This window comes from Micromys minutus, assembly GCF_963924665.1.
Source record: "Micromys minutus genome assembly, chromosome: 27".
Classification (NCBI taxonomy): Eukaryota; Metazoa; Chordata; class Mammalia; order Rodentia; family Muridae; genus Micromys; species Micromys minutus.
The window spans coordinates 38,953,345-38,975,508 of NC_137962.1; the positions used below are offsets into that span (position 1 = coordinate 38,953,345).

At 51.0% G+C, this 22,164-nt stretch overlaps 1 protein-coding gene across 4 annotated transcripts in view; it reads left to right on the forward strand.

Moving 5' to 3' along the window:
• The first annotated feature begins 209 nt into the window (after positions 1 to 209).
• The window catches only part of TMEM184B (transmembrane protein 184B), a 40,272-nt gene continuing 18,317 nt past the window's right edge, over positions 210 to 22,164 (forward strand). For 2 of the 4 annotated variants that reach the window (XM_080939396.1, XM_080939399.1), the window contains exon 1: positions 210 to 319. The gene's annotated coding sequence lies outside the window, so the exon portion shown is untranslated. Of the gene's footprint in view, positions 320 to 667; positions 700 to 6,675; positions 6,782 to 22,164 lie in introns of those variants that run through there. The other 2 variants (XM_080939398.1, XM_080939397.1) reach the window with 2 other exon arrangements.

Here is a 22,164-nt window from a genome sequence, read left to right on the forward strand (position 1 = left end):
GCATCCTAGGACTGTGGTGGATGGAACTCGAAAAACTGGGTCTTGGGTCTCTCGTGGTGCGTTTTCGAGTTGCGAGAGGACTGCACCATCCTCCTGACCCGAGATTTGCGCGTGGCGCTTCGTAGCGCGCGGCCCCTTTAAGGCTTAGAGAGTGACCTCAGCAACGCGCTCCGGCCCCGCCCCCGCCAGCGGCGTTCGGTGTGCGCAGGCGCGTCCCGGCGGTACTCGGCGGGGCTCGGGACGCGCCAGCGGCGGCGGAGAAACCGGGCTGCGGCGCCGCCTGCTCCGCCTGCAGTCTGCAGCGCCATGGGCTCCTGAGGTACCCGAGAGGCGGGATGCGCGGGATGGACGGGGGCCCAGCAGGGTTTGCACCTTGGGGAGAACCCCACGCTGGAGACCTCCCGCGGGGAGGAAGGGACTCAGAGGCCCCCGAGCTGCCCGTGGGTGTGCCCGCTTCGCCAGCGTGGCGGGGCCCTGAGTGTAACCCGACCTGCTCGTGGGGGAACCAGGGTGGGCGGCTCGGGGCCCAGCCTCTTACCGATGGGACTGTGTGTGCCGCGGTGGATGTGCTGCAGCCTGGCAAGACCGAACCGAGCAAGGAGGCGTCAGTCCCCCGTGCGGTAGCTTTGACCTGGCCGGGTGGTTGGCCCTTGAGGCGGTACTGGCATAAATGGGGGTGTGCCCCCGCTTTTCACACAGGTCAGTAGATTTGGAGGGGGACAGATAGGAATCTGGGGTCCCCAGGATGTTGGGTTCAAAGGAACCCTAGAGATTGGTTTGGGTGTGTTGTGCCTGTTTTCCTGGGCACGCCCTTGGACACCTTGCTTGGATAGGACTCCGGGCTAAGGAGCTCCAGGCAATGGCAAAGCCGGGGAGTCTGGGGAATGGGCTCAAATTTTTAGTCTGTATCCTTTCCAGAGGGCTGTATGAGGCGGGACATCTCATCCCTCCATCCCTTGGAGGCCTTGGTGGGGCAAAGTAGGTGTCTGCCTGCCTGATACCTGTGTGAGGTGAAGGTCCATGCATTATTCATCTGGCTGCCAGGTGCTTTATGTAAGGAGAGAAGTAGCAATCTGTGCCCTGGAGGCTAGTGCTGCAAATTCAGTCAACACACGCGCACACACACACACACACACATATCAGCAACAGCAGCAGCAGGGGAGGTACAGGTCTCAGAGGGCTGGCTTTCTTGACAGGCTGTGAACAGCATCCCTCTGTGTCAACAAGTTTGGTGGGCCTTTGGACTCTGCACCTCTGGATATTTTGAGAGTTCTATTCAGCACCAGAGTTGGAACCCTGGGGTGGGGGATCCCCAGAAGCCAGGCTGGTGCTCACCTGTACACAGAGGTGAGGATCCAGGCATCCAGGAGCTCTCTGGTGCTTGGGCAGGATCAGAATTGGAAATCAGGGATTCCAGAAACACAAGACAAAGGTGGGGGGGGGAGGTGGTAAGACCAGTACAAAGGGACAGTTGAGCCAAAGCTGGGTCACTGACATTCCTCAGAGGCCTTTTGCTTTCCATGTGTATTTTCCCAGTTCTCACAGTAGCTGTATGAATAAAGTATCATGAATAGTTGTGGGTGAGGAAACTGAGGCAGCAGCTCAAGGTGGGTGAGGTGGGATAAGGATTAGTGAGTCACTTGTCAGTGTGGGACTAGTAGGCTCTGGTGAAGTCCTTCATCCCCATGTCCTGACAGTTGCCTTGTAACTTACTGAGCATCTACTGTGTACCAGGCTCGGGGCTGCCTCCAGTCCCTGCCGGCTCACTTCTCTCCCTGATGACCCTGGTGTAGAACACGGAGGAACAGGATCTAGGACCTGCTTCTGAAGGCTCCCAGTCGGCTGGGGAGGTGGACATAGATGGTGAGCCCATTGGTCAATGTGGGTGGTGAGGCTCTAAATATTCCCCTAAGAGCCATAGGTGACCTGGGTGTCCCTGTACAGTCCTGGGAGATGGCTTGTAAGTTGCTCCCAGGGTAGTGGGGTTGTACTAGGAAGGAGAGAAGAGCTTCCGGGTAGAAGGGCATCATGACCAGCTTGTCCTAGTTCTGTGGACTAGCCTCCTGTCTGCTGACTGCTTTCCCCTGTTTTTTCCCCTCTTTGGTCCTGTGCACTAGGTCCGTCAAGGACCTCAGGCACTCCAGGCAGGCAGTGTGCCACTGAGCCTCTAGCACTCCCTGCCTTTGAGGTTTTGTTCCTGTTTGCCAGCTGGCCTGCCCAGGCCTCCCCATAGGGGCTCAGTGCTATTTCCAGTCCCGCTGTGCTCATTTCTCTCAGCGTGTTCCCTGGAGTAGAAACTGCTAGGCGAGGCAGGGCCCAGGCCTTTATTGTTTTGAAAGTGAGTAGCAGCCGACGAGACTGGGGATTTGGTGTGAGTGTTGGGAAGCCTGGAGCTAGGGTCTGCCCTAGGACCTTGGCTGAGGCTTTTGGGGGCAGCAGGTGCTTACTGAATGCCTCCTGTGTGCCCTGACTGTGCTGGCCATCAGGTAAGGGAGGCCAGAGACCTGGGTTATCCCCTGTCAAAGGCTGTGGCTGGCTGAGGTAGCCTAGCACACCACTAATACATTTGAGACAGTGTTCTACTTGGGGTAGGGAGAGGGCTTCGAAGGGACCCAGAGGACAATAGGAACAAGAGCTCGTCTCTTAAGCACTTCCCATGTGCCAGGCACAGTCCAAAGTGCGTTCATGAGTTCCCATTCCATCCTCCACTGTCCGGTGAGGTGGGGCTGCCACCTTCCTTCCATTCCACAGGTCAGTTGGTCCGATCTCCAAGCCTTGTTCTTCCCCTCTGACCTGGGGTACGCTCAGTGCTTTCTTGGTCCTGAAGTTAGAGGTACAGTACTGAGGAGGAGAGGAAGAATCTAGGTAACAGGAGCCCCAAGCTGATGTGGAGGCCTGTCTTGTCTCCCTCTCTGAGGGTTTTGATTTGATCCCAGAGAGGTCAACAAAAAGCCTTTGGAAGTCTGAGAGGAAGTGACGCACACCCCCTGTGTTCTGTATCTTCACCCTGCATCTTGCTTCCTTCATTCTGGCACGTAACTCCAAGATGACCTGCCTCTTTCCTGTCTGCTGCCCCTTTGGTCCCTGGTGTCTCTTTAGTCTCTGCTCTGTTTTTCCTTTGCATCTTCTGGGCTGAAGGTTACTGTGCCCTAGGCTCTGCTCTCCTGCTGGCCTCTTCTGCTCCCTGTCATTTGGCTCCACTGAACTAAAACTTTTTTGTTTTGATTTGTTTTAAATTGGAGACTGGGTCTCATGCATTCCTAGCAGAACTTGAATCCTCTATGTGGCTTAGGATGACCTTGAACTTCTGACCATCCTGCCTTTATCTCCCAATGCTTAGGATTATAGGCATGTGCTGCCTGCCCAGTTCATATGGTGCTGCCATGCCAGGATGGCACATTAGCTGCTGAGCCAATCCTGAACTTGGTTTTTTAAAAAATCCCCTGATTTTTGCCAGGTACCCTGGGCTCCAGGCTCAGACCCCTCACTCTATGAACACAGGCAGAAGAAACAGGATGGAGCCAGGCAAGCTGAGTGTAGACGCTGAGTCTTCCTTTGAGCTCCGTGAAGAATTCTTGCTCTACTTTGCCAGGTGCCAGGCTGGCTGGATTTGATGCAGTGATGTGCTAGTCCTGCTGTCTGAGGAATGACAGTCGCCCCTTCTTTGGACAGAGGCTGTGAGATTGTGTGTGCTCCACTAGGGGTCTTTGCGGAGTCGAAGAAACATAGCTGTTCTGGGGGGTGGGAGCTTGGGCTATAGGGTGTGAGCTTGAGAGATGAGGGAGGAGGCCCAGTGGGTGCCTTAGCATAGGCAGCTGAGGGTTCAGGAATCTGGGCCATCGAGATGGCTCGGTGAGTAAAAGCACTCTCCGTGTAAGGCTGATGACCCAGCTTTGATCCCCAGAGCCTGTGGTGGAAGGAGAGAACCAGCTCCTGAAAGTTGTCCTCTAACATCCTCATGTGTACTGTGGCATGCATGGGTGTACACACACACACACACACACACACTCACACTCAATAGTAGTAATGATAACTAAAATCTAAAGGTAATGAATTTGTAAACACATTGGAATGTGGGAGCAGGAGAGAGGGAGCTAGTGAGCAGAGCAGTTCCGGTGACCTGGAAAGAGAATTAGGAATTGCAGGTCAAATCCTTGCTTTATTAGCACTATGTCCTTGGGTGTATTGCTTGCCAGGTAAAAATTCATGGTTCTTAAAATTAAGGTAGCTAGGCATAGTGGCTCATGCCTTTAATTCTAGCACCCTGGAGGCAGAAGCAGGTGGATCTTTGTGAGTTCTAGGATAGCCTGGTCACCACAGTGAGTTCCAGGATAGTTAGGCTGCATAATGAGACTTTGTCTCAAACAATAAAGCAATAAATAAGTAAGTAGATAAAATTAAGGTGGTGGTATTGTTGCACATTATGTAATTACTTTGGAGGTTGAGGCAGGAGGATGGGTTCGAGGCCAGCCTGGGGAAGGACAGGAGCTGCAGTTTGCCTCAGCTGTAGAATGCAAATACCAGCCGCACAGGCATTATAGGGCTACCATGATCCAGGGTTTACATTAGTGCACAGTATGTGTGTGGGAGCTAGACGGTTAACCTTGGGTAACATTCTTCATTCACCTTGGTTTTTGCAACAAAGTCCCTCACTAAGACCTGGGGCTCTCAGGCTAGGTAGGCTGGCAGGAAGCCCCAGGTACTTGTCTGTCTCTGCCTCTCCAGTCTGGAATGTAAGTGTGCATCAACACACTTTTACATGGATGCTGGGAATCGAACTCAGGTCCTCAGGCTGTGCGGCCAGTACTCTACTGCTCAAGCTCTCTTTCCTGTTCTCACCAGCTTCTGCTGTTTGTTTGCAGGCTACTTAATTTATTCAGGCATAATGTGGGGAGCTGCATCCAGCTGGGGAGAGAGACACCAACAACAGGACCGTTAACAGTTGTCATGGATGCTTTGAGGGAACGTTGTTGCCTGGGCAGGCTCTTTTCTGATGCAGTGACAGTTATGATGTCACCATGTGGAAAGATGGAGAAAGTGGGCTTCAGGCAGAGGTAACAGCTTATACAGTGATCTGAATCGATGTCACAAAACCAACCGTGCAGCCTTATAGATCAGTGCAGCCGTACAAACCGGTCCTTAGCAGGACTGTCATCCATGTTCACTGAGCGTGATTTCTGCCTCACGGAGGCCAGAACGGGAAGAAGCAGAGGGGGAGTTCTGTGGAGGGAACCAGAGGCTTCTGGTTTTAGGTTTTCTCCTCGCTCCTCCCGGCTGGCCCTGCTCTGAGATGTGAGGTGGATGCTTGCGCAGCACACACTGAGAAGTTACTGACAGCATTCGTCTCTTCTTTAAAGATTTAGTAACTTTTATTTTGTATGTCTGAGTGCCTGTCTCATTCGTGCATGTGTCTAGCATACCCAGGGAGGTCAGAAGAAGGTACTGGATCCCCTGGTACTGGAGTTACAGATAATCATAAGCTGCCATGTGGCTGCTGGGAGCTAAACCTGGGTCCTCTGCAAGGACAGCCAGCGCTCTTAACCACTGAGCCCTCTCTCTTCAGCCCCCAGCCAGCAGATTCTCAATAGCCATCCTGAACTCTGCTCTTCAAAGCCTCAGAGGGGAGAAAGCCACATGTAGGGGGTGCTCAGGAGCTGGATTTAGCCTGAGCAATCATGGACGCATTTGCTCACGTTCTTAGACGCTGCCGTGATCTCTTGAGAGCAGCACACAGGCTGGAATCCTCCTGCCGTCAGTCAGCAGTGCCCCCACTGTCTTGACTGGAGCCTGCACTGAGTGCAGGTGTGGAGAGTTTGCAGTGGGCAGATGAGCCGTGGATGGTTAAAGCACTGCTGCTCAGGAGGACGCTGAAATTATCCTTGAAACATGATAGCTCCTCCATGGTGATCAGAACAGGGTTGTCCTGCTATCTCCTTGATTTTATTTATGGCTTTTGTTTTTTTTTTTTTTTTTTTTTTTTTTTTTTTTTGAGATGGGGGTCTCTGCATAGTCCTGGCTATCCTAGAACAAACACATTATACAGATCAGGCTGGACTTGAACTCACAGAGATCATCTGTCTCTGCCTCTAGAGTGCTGGGATTAGAGAGGTGTGCCACCAAGTCCAACAATTTAGTTTTCCTTTATTTGACAATTTTATTTATTTTCGACAAGTCTCCTTGTATATCCCTGGCTGGCCTGGCACTCTCTCCATGAACTAGGCTGGCCTCAGATCTACCTGTCTCTGTCTCCCAAGTACTGAAATTAAAGGTGTGCACAACCATGCCTGGTTTGATGTTTGCTTAAAGCAAGGTGTCCTGTAGTCCAGGCCAGCTTGGAGCTCCTGATCTTCCTGCCTTTAACTTTGGAGTGCCGGTGTGCGCTGCCATGCTCAGCTTAGAACAAGATTGTCTGTTAAGACTGAGGTTGTATCACTGGAGGCCAGCATTGTCCAGGGCTTGTGTGAAGAAGGCAGGAAGCCCAGCAGACACCTCCTTTTCCTTCTCTAAGTTGGAAACCAGAGGGGAAGATCCCACCCAGAAAGCCTTTGTGCCTGACCCGAGTCACTTCCGGCTCTTCTGTGTGCTGGAGTCCCACACCAAGAGCGAACATTGACTGTGGGAAGCTCTGCACGAAGAGAGCCTATGCCGGAGCCTGTGCCGGAGCTGGTGCTAGTGGAGTACCTCCTGCTGATTAAAGCCAGCCTGGGCTACACAGATTCCGTTTCAACTTCTCCACGCTTCCCGTAGAAGGCTTTGCTGTTGAGTTTGATGTTCATTCTAGGTAGGCACTTACACTGTCTCACTGTTTACTGAGCATGGGTCACAAGTATTTGCTTAGGTTGGCCGGCCACAGGGGAAGAAGAGTGAAGGTCCTGCTTTGCTTGAAGTTCAGTGGGAAAGATGAGGTCTCCTGCCTCTGTCCTGGCTGCAGCAAAACTGGAGAGATGGCCTTAGACAGGCCACTTGCTGTTTCTAAGCTAACAGTGGGCAACTGCTCACCTTCCTGTGCGGAGTTGGTTCCCAGGTCAGAAAGGCTGGTCACCAGAGTGAGGGCCAGGTTGGCAGGTCTCATGGCTGTGAAGAAGGGCATACACACACCCCTGTTTCTTTCACAGCCTGAAATCTGAGCAGAGATCTTGTGAAGACTCTCTCTTGCTCAGACTATCGGATCCTTTACCTGGGTGTCATGGCCCATCCCAAGATGGCTGTTCCCCTCTCTCCTCATCTCTCCTGAGGTAATTACATTTGTCACCTCAAAAGGGACTTTTAGATCACACAGCTCCCCCACCATGAGGGAGGGGCATACACCTCTGTTTTTCTTCTGATGAACTCCCCCATGGACAAGCTACATCAAGAGGGGCTTTGTCCTGTGGCAAATGGCAGAGGACCTCCACTCTGCAGAGCACAGCTGTTCTCCAGGGTCCATGGTCACTTTCAGACAAGCTCTGAAGGCTCTGTTGTAGCTGTCATAGCCTCCGGTCTCCATCTCTGTTCATCCTGTGAGCAGTGAGAGGCTCCCATAGCACGCAGTGTGGGTGTCTACACCACACAGTGGTGAGTGTTAGCAACAATGTGTGGTCCTTTTTATATTATTATTGCCGTGTAAATATTCTAATTCTGTCCTCAATGTGATCTGTGCAGGGCTTTGCAGACTCCCTGAGAATTATCCTGTAGATGGACAGGCAGAGATTCAGAGGGCGAAATTGTATGGTCCTCGGAAGAAAGCAGGCCTTCTGGTTCTTCCTGGCCAGAAGAACTACCAGTGTTGCTCTCCCTGAGAGAGATCACCGCCTCTTGTGAAAGCCTGGCATACCAAACGGCCAGAAGTGGGAAACTGTTATACAGGTCCTGGTTTGACCTGTGGGGCTCCTGCCTGGGGTGGGCTGACGGGCAGTCAAGGCAAACTGTATGGATGTGGTTCATGGTAGTTGGAGAGGAAGAGAGGACTGTCAGATAGTGGGTCCACGTGGAGCACACACAGGCCAGGGACACACGGAGGTGACATAGCCCTGAGGTTGAGTGAGTCTTCCTGAGTGGCTTGGGGTCCTGCCTTACGCCCAGGAAGGCATTGTGTGATGCATCTGTGTTCTGATGTGGTTTGAGGTTGCGGGAACCTGACAGTTGGACTTGCTAAGGCTGAATCATTGCTTCGTGAAGCAACTGCTTTAGTGCAGTCAAGGGGACGTGATATTTTAAAGTCCCTGGCCGTCTCTGTGGGAGCAGAACCGTGTGTGGACTATCCGGGTCTCTCTCTCCCACTCAGCCGGGGCCAGGGGGCCTTTCCTTCCATCCACACTTTCTAGTGGCTGGGCTTGATTTGGGGAAGAGGAGGAAACCCCGTCCTGCTGGTTACATGTCCTCAGCTGCCCTCATTCTCAGGGAGGACACTTGATTCCTGCCTGAGACTGCCCCTATCCCCCATGACTGGCTGGCTACAGGGTGACGCTTAAATGGGATGGCTGTTGGGCGCATGGGTTATGTAATGGACCAGAAGAAGGGAAGTGAATGTCATGTAGTGTGAGTGTTTGCATGACTGTGATGTCCCCACAGCTCTGTCAGGGAGTGTGATGGGAGGTCTTTTCTTTCCCATGGGAACGCTGGATTGGAATCTAGATACCCTCGGTTCTCTGCCCCACTCTTCCTGCCAAGCCCAGCTGATATGCCCCTGCTTGCTGGCACCTTCAGTCAAGGATGCCAGTCAGAGCTGGGTATCTCCGTGACCCATTTATGTCCAACAGGGCATGAGAGCTGGAGCTGGGTAGAGCTGACAGTCTGGGTGTAGTCTTTTCACTCTTCCTTATGGCCGAGCTGGGACAGGCCCCAGAGCATGTGTTCTAGGCAAGGGCTCTCCCGCTGACCCATCCCCGGGTCTCCTCGTACGCGCAAGTAAGGAAAGTAAGGAGAGCAAGTTCATGGGCGGAACAATGAGCGAGTTGGGTCATTATCTCCTCACCCAGAGACGTGTTTGTTGAAAACTCAGCTTTTCTCTGCCATTTCTTCCCCCACTGCCTCAAGTGGTGAACAACTTGAGTGTATGCCACCTCTGTCTTGTCTGAATGTGCATTTCTGAACCGCCAGAGGCTGCATGAGGAACTGGCCTACAGACGTATTACTCCGTGAGCAGAGTGATCGGTTACATAGCCTGTGGGGTCTTGCTGATGCTTTGAAATAGCCAAGAGCTGGACTCAACCTCACTGTCTCTGAACAGGGAGACCCAGAGAAATTGTGGCCTGTCCAACCATGGAATATTATGCAGACACAGCAGAGGCAATAGAGGGGGAGCTGTTGTAAATAAACCGCTGGATGAAAGAAAGGGTGGAAGGGGCCATGTCCAGAAACCCTCTGTGACGTGAAGGAAGTATTCCTGTGTGGAGATGGTCCCTAAGCAGCCACTAGCACTGGGACCATGACACCTCTGGGGTAGAATGCACTGGTGCTGGCCATTGCTTGCTGCTGTGCCTTATTCCACCTGCAAAGAACAGGGGCCCCAATCCTCTAGAGCTGGCTCCAAACTCCTAGGTTCAGCGATTTTCCGACCTCACCTTTCTGAATGCCACCAGGCCTGGGTCCCCCGTACTTCTGATGGCTGAAACATGAATGTTATATTCCTTGAAGAAAATCAAACAGGATTAACTGAACTCCCCGCTTGCCCAGTGTTGGAAGTCCTGTCTAGGCCACCCCCTTATAGGCAGCCAGCCTCATTTAGGCCTGACCTCACGCAGTTAAAACAACATTTGGTTGTCTCAGAAGGGTCTGAACAAGGTTGGGTTCCTTAGTAAATAGGACCTCCAGCTTCTCCGCTGCTGTTTGCTGGCTTTGGCACTTTTAAGTTCCTGCCGTGGTCAGTATGCTCCCTTTGACACATTCAGAGTTTTCCCCATGGGCAGCTAAAGCCCTGGGTGTCCCAGACCCTTCTGTGGTGGCTCTTGATCCATGCTTACGTGACAAGCTGGGTGTTACACTACTTGTGTCCCTAATGCCCCCACCTCCATGTCTGTGCTCACCCAGCTCCTTGGCTGCTGCCCTTCCCTCCACAGCAGCTCCAGGAATCACTTTAGTGTCTGCTCTGTGCTGCCTTCTGCCCTCCCATAGCCGTGGCTATTCCTGCTGCTGTCACTTGGGACTTCCTGCGTTGTGTCCCAGGTACCTGACTTCCCTGGGACTCCTTGTGATCCCTTACCCTCCCAGGTAAGGATGCTCGTTCTTCCTGGTTTGGGCATCTGATGCATGGCCTCTCTGGTCTGTCTGGTGCCTGGCTTCTCCTCTGTGTCAGTGAGGCCATCCAGCTTTGTAGAATAGTTCTTTGTTCTCTTTCACTGCTGTGGAGGTGTTCGCTGGCTGAATATGACACTGTGTAGCACTCCCTGTGTGAACAGGCATCTGTGCTGTGGCCTCTTCTGCCCTTCTCTTGAGGCCCCTGCACACTCTTGGGTGTGTACCAGGACGGACTCCCTGCTCACTGTGTACTTGTGAGTGGAGTTTGTTGTCTGGGAGCCATCTACTGACCCTGCACTGAGACTTTTGCTGATACCCCAGGGAAAGGCACCCACAGTGACCTTTGTTTAGAAAGCCTGCTCCAGAAGGCAATGGGGAGGTTAGGGTTTAGGATTCTGCAGTCGTGTGCTCAGTGCTAGATTGGATATTAACTACTTAGAGAGGCTCCAAAGCTCAGCCTTTCAGGCTGCACACTGGTCTGTCTGTACTCGGCGTGGACAAGAACTGAGTAACCAGAATTCAGCCTGGTTCATTTGAAAGCCAAAACCCCAAACCACTGAACGCAGGGCATGATGGTGTACACTTTTAATTGCAGCACTCTAGAGGCAGAAACAGGCAGATCAGAGACAGCCCTGCATTGTTTACATAGAGAGTTCAAGGTCACATAGTGAGATTCTGTTTTAGAGAAACCCACAGACAAAACCAAAAGACCCCACTAAATTCGGGGCTGGAGAGATGGCTCAGTGGTTCAGAGCACTTGATCTTGCAGCGGAGACCCAGGTTCCTCTTCCAGCACCCACATGGTAGCTGACAAGCATCCAAACTCCAGTTCCAGGACCTCCACAGGCACTAGGCATGCGAGTGGTACACGGACATAACATGCAGGCAAAGCGTTCACACACATACAGTCATAAAAATCACAAAACAACAGCAGAACCCAGGGAAACCCAAAGCAAGATCACTGAATTCCAGACAGGGTTAACATCCCCAGAAACTGAAGGATGCAGATTCCCCTGCCACCTCTGCTTCTGATGTCTCCACCTGCCAAGCACCACCTGGCCAGGGTTGGGTAAGCTTTCCTCTCTGCTTCAGCTTTGATGGGAATGCGGGCCTGGGAGAAGGGGGTGTGGAGCTTCCACAGTGGCCTGTCTGGTGATGGGAATAGTATTGTGGGAGAAGTGGACCTCTGTCCTGCTGTGAGACATGTGACCATTTTTAGAAGGCTCAACAAGCAAAGCTGCCAGCTGCTGGCCAGCCACTCTTTCCTCTAATCCCCTCTGGAGAAGGGCCAGCTTGTGGGCTGATGTCTGTCTCTGATGTGGGCCAGCTTCTCCCCAAAGGCAGCCACTTGGAGGTTGGTCAAGCTGAGCAGCCCCTTCACCCTCCAGGCCTAAGAGCTCCTCATTCTTAGGCTACAGACCCAGAAACCGGGAGCTCAAATGCAGTGTTCAAGTGATTCCCCTATGGGGATAGGGGAGGAGGCCTGTAAAAAATGGGCCTTCCTTCAGACAAACAAGAACAGCATTCCCTCTGGGTGTATTCACATTCCAGAGGAGCCTGCCCACCTGTTGCCAGTGCAGCGTGGCCTGAGGGTGCCACTGCCCGAGCGTGCACTCCAAGGCTACTGCTCACAGAGGATGCGCTAGCATGAGGCCAGTAATAGTAATGGCAGCAGCATGTAGTACTTAAAAGCCTTGTTTTTTCCTGGAATCTCCTCTGGGTTGGGCGTGGCCATGTGCCCTTTGTGCCAAGCAGAGAGAAGTTGCATAATTTATCTCTGACACACAGCTGGAGTCAGGTGTAGGTGATGTGGCTCCAGGGCTCAAGGTTGAAGAAGGGCCAGGCAGTGTGAAGAGGCTGTCTTCAGAGAGGGACAGCAGCCTGTCTTCCTGGAGGAGGCTGCAGACATGGCCTGTGTTGGGGGCGGGGAAGTTTACTGAGTGGGTTCCTGGGTTTGACATAGCTCACTGCCCAGGGCCTGGTTGAAATGTGTTCCAGACCCTCCTTCCCACTTCCCTCTGATTCTATGCTCTCAAGCCTTTTCTGGGTCACATTCAGCTCCCTTGACCCTCTGGTGTAAGGTGGAGGGGAGAGAGCTGGGTTTCTCCAAGCTTGTTTCCTTCTTTCCCAATAGCCACAGCCTGAGGCTCAACATGAGCCCTGTCCTTGTGTCATGGTGGCCCCTCTGGGTCTCTACCCAGGGAGGGCACTCATCTGTCTGGGTGCTCTGACCAGATTAAGATCTACTTCACATGTGGCCAAAGGCCTTTGTGAGCTGCACAGCGCCATGTGTGGCCTGCCCAGCCGTTCCTGTGTGAGGCCTTCTTGGCACAAGCCTACTAAAACATCAGGAGGGCACAGGCTGGCTCCGTCCCCTAATCAGTGTTCAGCAGATACACTCTAGCCAAACAACATAGTGGAAATGGCCATGAGAGAAAAGACCATGGACATGACAGAAAGTGGCCATGTGCAGGCAGTTGAGGACAGTGCTCAGAAGTGAGAATGGCAGAGCATTCTAATGCCCAAAGCAGGTGTCCTGAAACTCGAACCTTGACCTCCAGGAGTTTACAGTGTTGTCATGGAGAAGGCAGGTGTGAGCCCACCCGTGGACGGCATCTCTAGCTCAGGGAACATCCTTATTCTGGTTTGCTTGAGTGACAGTTGGTGGCAGCGGCTGTTTCCCTAGATTTGCCTTCATGCTGTTGTGCCCCCACCGTGTAATAGTCCTTGGCTCCTTGGTGTGGCTTCTCAGGCTGGAAGACAGTGGGTGTGACTCAGCTTCCATCCCTTGCCCTCTCCGTGCCTCCTTCCATCTGAACACCTCTTCCTGCTCAAGCCAAGCTGCAAAATGTCGGCAGTGGGGAAGGTCCAGGTGACAGAGCCCACTGAGTCAGCTGGCTGGCTCCAAGGCCAGGCTCCACATTGCTCAGGAGCTCACAGTTGCCTTTTCCCCTGTTCCTACTGCAGGCCTGGCATCATGGCCCTTGAGAATGTGGGAAGCAAGAATCTTAGTGCAGCCAGGTTCTGCTGGAGTGGGCGGGGCCCAAGGTGATGGTGATGTTTTTTTGGTGAGGTGAGAATTAGTGGTCTTGTTACCTTGAGGATCAGGGCAGAGGAGAAGCACCTGAGCACTCAGACATGAGTTCACCTCACACGTGTAGGGCGACAGGGATTGCTGAGGAGGCTCAGACAGGAGGCTGGGAAGGAGGCCAGAGGCCCTGGTCACTGGGGACTCAAGACTGGAGCCCATTCCTGTCAGTGCCCAGTAGATTTCAGGTTTGGAGGGTGTTGTTAGTGTAGAAGTCAGTCCTTGTGCTCGAGAGCCTCCCTAGCCATGCCCCTTCTTCACCGAAGTAGACGCCAGATCTTGCAGAAACCCAGAGGTTTTCCTTAGTCAGCAGCAGACTCATTTTGCAGCCAAAATCTGACCTGAATTGATGGGAGACTAATTATAACTTTAAAGGTTTTACCGAGGGAAGTGAGCTACAGTTTTCTCTATGGGAGTGCTGTGCATGGGAGGTTTGGGGGGCTGCCTAGACCCCTGTGTGAATGGCAGACCATATGCAGTGCTATAATTATTTATTTACTTACTTACTTATTTAATTTTGTTGAAATAGTCTTATACACCCCAGGCTGGCCTCAGCTCACTGTGTAGCCAGCACTAGTCTTACACTCCCAAGCCTTCTTCTGGGATTACAGACATGAACCACCACTTCTGGTTTATATGGTCCTGGGTGGAACTTAGGGTGCTGGGTGGAATTTAGGGTGCTACTCAGTTCTACCCGCTGAGCCACTTTTCCAGCCCTACACCCTTTGGAAAGTGTGGACAATTCTGGTTGCTAAGCTTATTGACTCAGAGGCCATGGCAACAGTATGCACCTTTGCTCTGCTCCCAAGATAAAAGCCTGCTCACTGCTCCGTCCAGCTCCACCACCTGAGTCAGGGCCTGGGACAGAGGGTCAGCTTGAGACCTGGTCTCTTCAGAGTTGCAGGTTGCCAGGTGAACGGTAGGTGGTGGGGTGACAGCACTTACGGCAGGTGGGCCGAGCAAGTGCTTGGCTTTACTTTCTGTGTGATCTGAGGCCTGGGACTGAGTGGGGCTAAGGGACTGTGCTGGGAGCTATTAGCACAGAGAGTCAGAGAGACTTGATGTCAGTGCCCTTGGCTGGGCATACTATTGATTACACACCGTTAACAGCAAAGGAACCCCAAACGTGCCAGCTTTTTAATCCCAGCACCAGGAGGCAGAGTAAGTGGATCTCTGAGTTTCAGGCCCGCCTGGTGAGACCTCGTCTAAAAACAAAACAAACAAAAAGCAAACTTGGGCTGTAAGATAGCTCAGTGGGTAGAGACCCTTCTGTTGCGATCGTAAGGACCCGTGTTTGGCTCCCCAGCACCCATGTAAAAAGCCAAATGTGGCTGTGCATACGGTAACCTTAGCACAAGTAAGGTGACATTGTTAACACTTGCTGTCACTCTAGCCAGAAAATAGTGAGCTCCAGGTTCACCGAGGGACCTGTCCCAGGGGAGTAAGGCAGAGAGCCATAGAACACACCTGATAGCCTCATCTGGTCAGTGCCCATGTGCACATGGGTATACACATTTAACAGCACATTTACATGGATAAACACCAGACTTTTTGATTGTGGGTTTTCATATGCTGGCGAGTATTTGTAAACTCACCCTTCCCGTAACCCTTTATCTGTAAGATCCTTTCCACATAGAGGTCAGAGGTCAAGCTGATGTCGTGAGCCTTAAAAGTTGGAGTCTTTGAAGGCACGAGCCTTCTGGCTTCCTAGGCTGGCATGTTCAGGGTGGATGAGCTTTGGCACTGTGGAGGGAGCATCCGGAAGGTCAGACCCTGCCGACTGAGTTCCTGTGCCCGGTTTTTGTTGCTGCCCTCCCTGACAAAGCTCCCTGCCACATGCTCCCGGCACATGGCACAGCACTGGACGACAGGGCTTTTTCCTTGCCTCCCCCCCTACTCACTGTTCCGTCTCAGCCACTGTTTGTACAAAGGAACTGTCAGAGCTTAGCTGGTACACTTTCATTTCCTCTGTCTGTCAGATGTTTTTATAAACCAAACAGAGGCATTTGCTTCAAAGTCTCTAACACAGGCATTCAAAACACACTCAGATTCACTGGGATTTTTTTTTTAAGTCAGCTAAAAAAATTCTCTTTTATTGTGTCTTAGGAGTACAGATTTGAGATTTTTTTTTTTAATTGATGCCAGATAACACTGTTGCTGGTCACAAAGCCCTGCGTAGAGCCTTCTTTGCTTGGTGTTTCTGATGGCGCTGTCACAGGGAGGGCCTCTCAGACAACAGCTCTGTCTTGTGAAGGAATGTCACAAATGTGTCTGAGGACATTTTGAAGGCACATAGGAAGCGCGCCTCTGCAGGCAATGTAGAACCAGTGTCCGTGCATGGGACGGTTTGCTTCTTCCTTTTCAGTGCTTAAGACGGAAGCACCTGGCACTGAGCAGCCTCAGTTTCTCTCTTGCGTGGTTTGGCCACTCAGATCGCTTTCTCTGCAAGGTAGGGAGACAGTCTCTCCTTTGCCTCTCCTCAGTCACCGGGTCTCAGCTTCAGTGGAGGTTTTGATGTTTTGCTTTTATTATGGAAGATTCATTACACACTGACGAGCCATCTCTCCCTCACCCTACGCTGGGCTTAGGCAGTCGCCTGTGTGACCAACCTTATTCATTTTTTTCTCTTCCCTTAAAAAGTACCACGAGCTGGATGCTGTGCTCTGGGAGGCTGCACAGGAGGATTTTTTTTTTTCCTTCTTGAGATAGAGTCTCATATAGCCCAGTCTGGCCTTGAACTTACTTTGTAGCAGGAGATGACTTACAACCCTGTTCCCTTTCCTCTGTACTAGCATGCCCAGTTAGTTCTGTGCAATTTGAGGGCTGAACCTAGAGCTTCAGGCATGCTAGGTAGGCTATCAACTGAGCTTCCCCCCAGCCCAGGAGGATCCCGTGAACACAGGACATAGGAATTTAAGGCCAGCCTTGAGCAGCGGGGATGGGGGTGCAGATATAGCACCACACTATTTTTTTTTTTTTACCCATGTAACATGCTAGTATGTATCCCTAAATGCTGTGGACTTTAAAAACCTATTTGGGGCTAGGGAGATGGCTCAGCAGTTAGCATTTGTTTCTCTTGCAGAAGACCCAGGTTCATTTCTCAGCACCCACAACCATCTGGTGGCCCACAAACATCTGTAATCATACTTCCAGGGCATCTGACACTATCTTGTGGCCTCTGAGGGCACCAGGTCCATGGACTGTGCACCTAACAGTAATGCAGACAAAATATTCATACATATAAAATACAATTAAAAATAAAAGCCAAATCCAAAAAGCAATCCTCTGTTTGAAACAAATTGAGATCCACGGGGAGTTCGGATCTAGTGTAAAGGTGCAGGCTCCGTCCATTGGTGACATCCTCCTTGGCTGTAGCTATAGCAGCACAATGGGGACCAGGCTGTGAGGTTCACTCAGTTCTGTATTGTCACCTGAGGGAGGGCATGTGTCTTTGTAGTTCTGATGTCTCATGTGGAGTTGTGAACCCATCATGACGTCTCATCACTGGAAGGAACCCGCCTGCCTGCAGCACGCTCCCTCTCCCTGACCGCATGCTCTGACCTTAGGATTGGCTACTTTAACTAAGCATAATGCCCTCGAGGCAACACAATGCTGTATGTATTGGTACTTTAAAAAAAAAATCTCTTTTGGCTAGGTTTCCAGTATGGTGTGATTTCTCTGTTTTTGAGCAGGTCTTACATTCCATTAGAAAGCTGTTGATTACTGTCACAATATTCAGGCCACCACTGGTACCATCCATGTTGGTAGTTGTGATTCATGATACATAATGGCTGGTAAGACTGTTGTTGGTCACACCCTCCCCCCTCCCCCCTTTTAAGATCTTATTTATTTGGGCTGGAGAGATGGCTCAGTGGTTAAGAGCACTGGCTGCTTTTCCAGAGGTCCTGAGTTCAATTCCCAGCAACCACATGGTGGCTCATAACCAACTGTAATGGGATCCAATGCCCTTTTCTGGTGTGTCTGAAGACAGACATCTACAGTGTACTCAAATAAATATATTAAATAAATAAATCTTTTTATAAATATTTATGTATGAGTGCCCTATCTGCATGCATACCTGTGTGCCAGAAGAGGGCATCAAAACCTGTTACAGATGGTTATGAGCTACCGTGTGGTTGCTGGGACTTGAACTCAGGACCTCTAGAAGAGCAGTCAGTGTTCTTAACCGCTGAACCATCTCTTCAGCCCCCATGTCCTTGTTTGAAAACTTGTATAATGCCTTCAGATACCATGGAAACTAGTTCTTGAGGAGGCATTCAGGCCAGTTCCAGCTCAGGACCTCTGGGCCCTGTGTTTGAGGTGTCTGGTGTCTTTAGTTGGTAGGGCCTTAACTTCCCCTTCTGGAGGGCAATAGCAATAGGCTGAATGTTTTAGGCGACTCTCAAATAACCCTGCCCAAACGTGAGGGCTTTTTTTTTTTTTGCCTAGTGTTGGGGCTGTTGTTTCTCCAAGACAGGGTTTAGCCTGTCTTCTGTAGCTCTGCCTGTCCTGGAATTCACCTTATAGACCAGTCTGGCCTCAAACTCAGATATCCACCTGCCTCTGCCTCCCAAACTCTGGGATTAAAGATATTTATCTCACAACCAGGCAGACACTCTTTTTTTTTTTTTTAATGCTGAGAAGTAGTCTTAAGATCTGGATGTAGTGGTTTATTCGATCTTCATTTATTGACAGACATTTGGGGTATTCTCAGGCTTCTTAATGGAGAAAGGGCTTATTATAGTTCAGAGTTCCTGGTGTAGTCCATCAGGGTGAAGAATTCAAGGCATCAGGAGCTTGAAGCAGCTGGTCAATATTTTAGCAGTCAGAAGAAGCCAGTGAAGACATATGTACTTGTGCATGTGTGCTTGTTTTCAGCTGCTTTCTCTACTGTTACCATTCAGATCCCCTGCCTAAGGAATGGTGTCACCCAGAGTGGGCAAATCTTCCCATATCAATTAACATAATCAAGACAATCCCTTTCAGCCTGGCTTAAAATCCTACCTTCCTGGTGATTCCAGATTTGCCAAGTTGACCATTAATTCTGACTGGCACAGTGGTTATGAACTCCCAAGCTCAAATGATCTTCCTGCCCCAGCCTCCTGAGTACTGGGACTAGTGGGCTGGGCTGCCACACAGGCTGCATGGTTGTTTAAGAAATGGCCAGGCGTTAATCTGCTTTAACTTCATGCCAGTGTGTGTGTGTGTGTGTGTGTGTGTGTGTGTGTGTGTGTGTGGTTCAGTTTCTCGGCTTCCTTGCCAGCGTTTGTATCAGTGCTGTCTCATTGTGTAGTTCTGGGGGTACCTCTCTGTGGATTTCATTTTCTTCTCTATTGTCTGATGATAGGATGTACTCACTGGCTGCATATCAGCCTAGCCAATGCTCTTCAAGTCTCTTGTCTCTTTTCATTTTGGATGGTGCAGTTGAGCTTTTGGCTGTTCTGTTCTGCCTAGGATGCTGGCCACCCCCAGGTTTGTGCTGCAGGCACATTCCACCACTCCACAGCACAACTCTCACAGTATGAACACCTCCCTCCTTTCTTCCCTTCTTAGTCAGAGTTGGAGTTTGTTAAGGACAGGTTTCATTTTAGCTGTGTGGTGGTGGTGCACGCCTTTAATCCCAGCACTCCAGAGGCAGAGGCAAGCAGATCTCTTAGTTTGAGGCCAGCCTCATCTACAGAGCAAGACAGCCAGGGCTACAAATATATATATATATATTTGTCATTGTTTTTTAAGAGATTCCCCCATGCAGACTTTTTGAGAAAGGTTTCCCTATATGTTTCTCCTCTCTCTCTCTCTCTCTCTCTCTCTCTCTCTCTCTCTCTCTCTCTCTCTCTCTCTCTCTCTTATTCAATAAAGTTTTATTTTCCCAAACGTACAGCTGATTGAACCTGTTCATGCATCTTCACCAGCAGCTGGGGCATCTCCACCCTTTGTATTTCTGGTGTAAATGACTTGGGCTCTGTGCTTTGAAACCAGCTTGCTAAGTCCTTTACTAAGTAGCTCCTGATGGGCTGCCCTGGCCAAGGAACCTGGAATCCTCAGTCTCTTGGAGACCACGGCTGGAGCTTATAGTTGGGAACTTCCTTACAAAGAGTTTGAAGTTAGTTGCAGTATCTGTGTTTAGATGCTGCTGGTAAGTCTTTGCCCATTAGACGCCTGACCACACACACGGTCACCTCTTCGTAGCATGGTGGGATGTGACCTCCACATTGCAGTGTGGTGAAAGAGCTTCGGGCTCCTGAAGGTCAAGGCTGGTTCTTCCCAAGCCCATGAGGGTTCAGAGGCTTCAGGATACGTTCTGATTCTGGTGTATCCCTACAACCCTCTGCCAGACCCTTGGCCGAATTCTGACAGGTGCTCAATTAAGAATGGGAACCATGGGCTAGGGTAATGGCTCTTGGTTCAGGTGCTAACCACCAAGAATGAGGTTGGAGTTTGCTCCCAGAACCCATGTAAAAAACAAGAGGTAGCTGAATTGTAAGGCCCCAAGCCAGTGAGAGACCCTGTCTCAAAAACAACTTCAGGCACATACAAGCAACACCTGCACACAGATGAAGCCCCTCCCCGCCCCTGAAAAAAGAATTGTAACCTGCTAGAAGCAGTTGGAGTTCACACCTTGTCTTGTATGTCTCCTGCCCACCTTGAGGAACATGGACTATATTTAAAAGGGAAGCCACAGAGACGGTGCAGATTAGAGGGTGCCATGTCAACTGTAGTCCCCCACCACAGTCACTCTTGCTTCTCTGAGGGCCAGGTGCTCCGACAAGCCAGTGCTGTTTGCTCTGGGATCTGGGTCAGGAGTGCTCCCTCCCAGGGAGACAGCTGTCTGTCGTAGGTGTGGGACAGTGTGATCTATTATTATCTTTCTTCTCCTATACACACTGTAAACAGTGGGTCCCAGGATCTACTCCCCCTTCACCCTCTGCACATTGTGAACAGTCTGCAGAGCTTAGGGTGATGTAGACCCCATTGCATATGTGGTCAGTAGCCTTCATGTGGGTCTTGGGTCCGAGTAGAGGAGCTGTTACACCTGCCTTTTAAGGGGACCAGGGACCAGATGTTCAAGAGTGAGGGCATTGCTTTAACTGTTATCTGAGAGAATGTTCTAGAAACCTTCAAACCATTTGATGGGGGCTGAAAGCCAAGTTTCACATCTTTATTCTAGTTCCGAGGTGTAGATAATATCACTTCAAAGTTGCCATGAGGGAAAAGAAAAACAAACATAAGATCATATTTGGGGGGAAATGCTGGCAATTTAGGGGTGGGTATTTTTGCCCACTCCATGTTTATCCTTTTAATCTGGGGTGACAGGCAAAGACGTTGATTCACAGTGCAAACTTTTCTGAAGAAACGTCTCAGGCACTAGCTTTCAACTTGGCAGCCGTGCCCACAGCAGCTATTATTAGGCTGCCACGGTCTCTCTCTCTCCAGAGCTTGCCACCAGTCCTCATACTTAGACATCTTCTGTTTCTCAGTTTCCCAATTTAGATGCCTTCTCCCGCTTTGAGTCTTGAATCTGTCTTTTAGTTGGTGGTTAGGGATTGTTTTTGTGGAAGAGAGCAATCCAAGGTCTATGCCTGGGTCCCAGTGTTCTGACAGCTAGCTGTGAAGACAGGATGTTAGTGATGGCCAAGGAGGTGTGCAGGTGGACAGCAGCAAGGAAGTTTCTGGACCATAGGGCAGATGTGAGCTGTCTGGACCCTACCAAGAGGGGGCGGGACTTCTTCAGGTGTCACTCACTACATTCCGGCCTGGGTGTCAGCTCTGGGATTTGGTTGGTCACCTGGGCTGACGATGGAGTTGGGGACTCAAGCTTCCATCAGACTTCTTCCCAGTGTCTGTGCTGTGTACTCTTTCTCCACTTACCCTCTCGGCCGTGCGTGCACTGCTGTAGAATGGGGTCACGGCCAGTCCAGTCCGATGTTTGGGCAGTTGGCCTTCCTGGTCACCTGATGGCTGGGTAGCACTGACTGCTGCCAATAGGTGGCAGCACTGAGGAGGATGAGACTCGTTGGGCTCTGGTGCCTGGGTAGAAGGCACAGTTAGACTCCTGGCTGCCATACAGAAGGCTGGAAACTGGCCTGTGTTTCTCACTGTTCTAGAGGCTGGGCAGTTGAGATCCAGGCACTGACCACACTGTCTAGTGGGGCCTATTTCTGGTTCATACACAACTCTTCTTTGTCTTCAAGTTGCAGAGAAAAGCTCTCACACTAGGGTACTAATCCCTTTCATGAGGGTGCCACCCTCCTGACCTTCCAAAGACACCCCCTCCTGATACATCACTGTGGCTGTCACTCCTAAGAGCACATTCTGATGATCCTGGAAAGCTTAGTTCTTTGAAAGTAGCTCCGCTGTCTGGTCCAGCCTTGCCCCAATTGGCAAACATCTGGTGGGTACCTGTCAGCAGCTCTTCTGGGCTATGTGAGGATTACTTCTCCATGTCAGATGGGACCCCAGCTCTATCTAGAATTAGAAAGGCTTTGCTTCCACAGAGACACCATCTACCCTTTGCTTCGCTTGCCCTCAGGAAATTCCCTTAATGTCCATTTCCTCAGTTCTGCCATGTTCCTTGTGTGGGGCCACCTCCCTCCCATCTCTGGAAATGCAGATCAGTGAGGTAACGAGGGTGAGCATGACACACCGCCTGGGTGCTGGACTTGATGCTGGAGACTGGAAGATGGGAATGGGGGCTCACTGCCTCTGAGCAGGCAGGAAGAGAGGCTCGTGAGCGGAACGTAGACCTTGTGTTCCTTAGAGAATAATCAGGGCGTATGAAATGGATTGGAGTATCCGGTTGGGGAAACATATGGGCAGGGCTTTAGGAAGGAGGATTCCTACACTGAGTTAGAAGATGATTT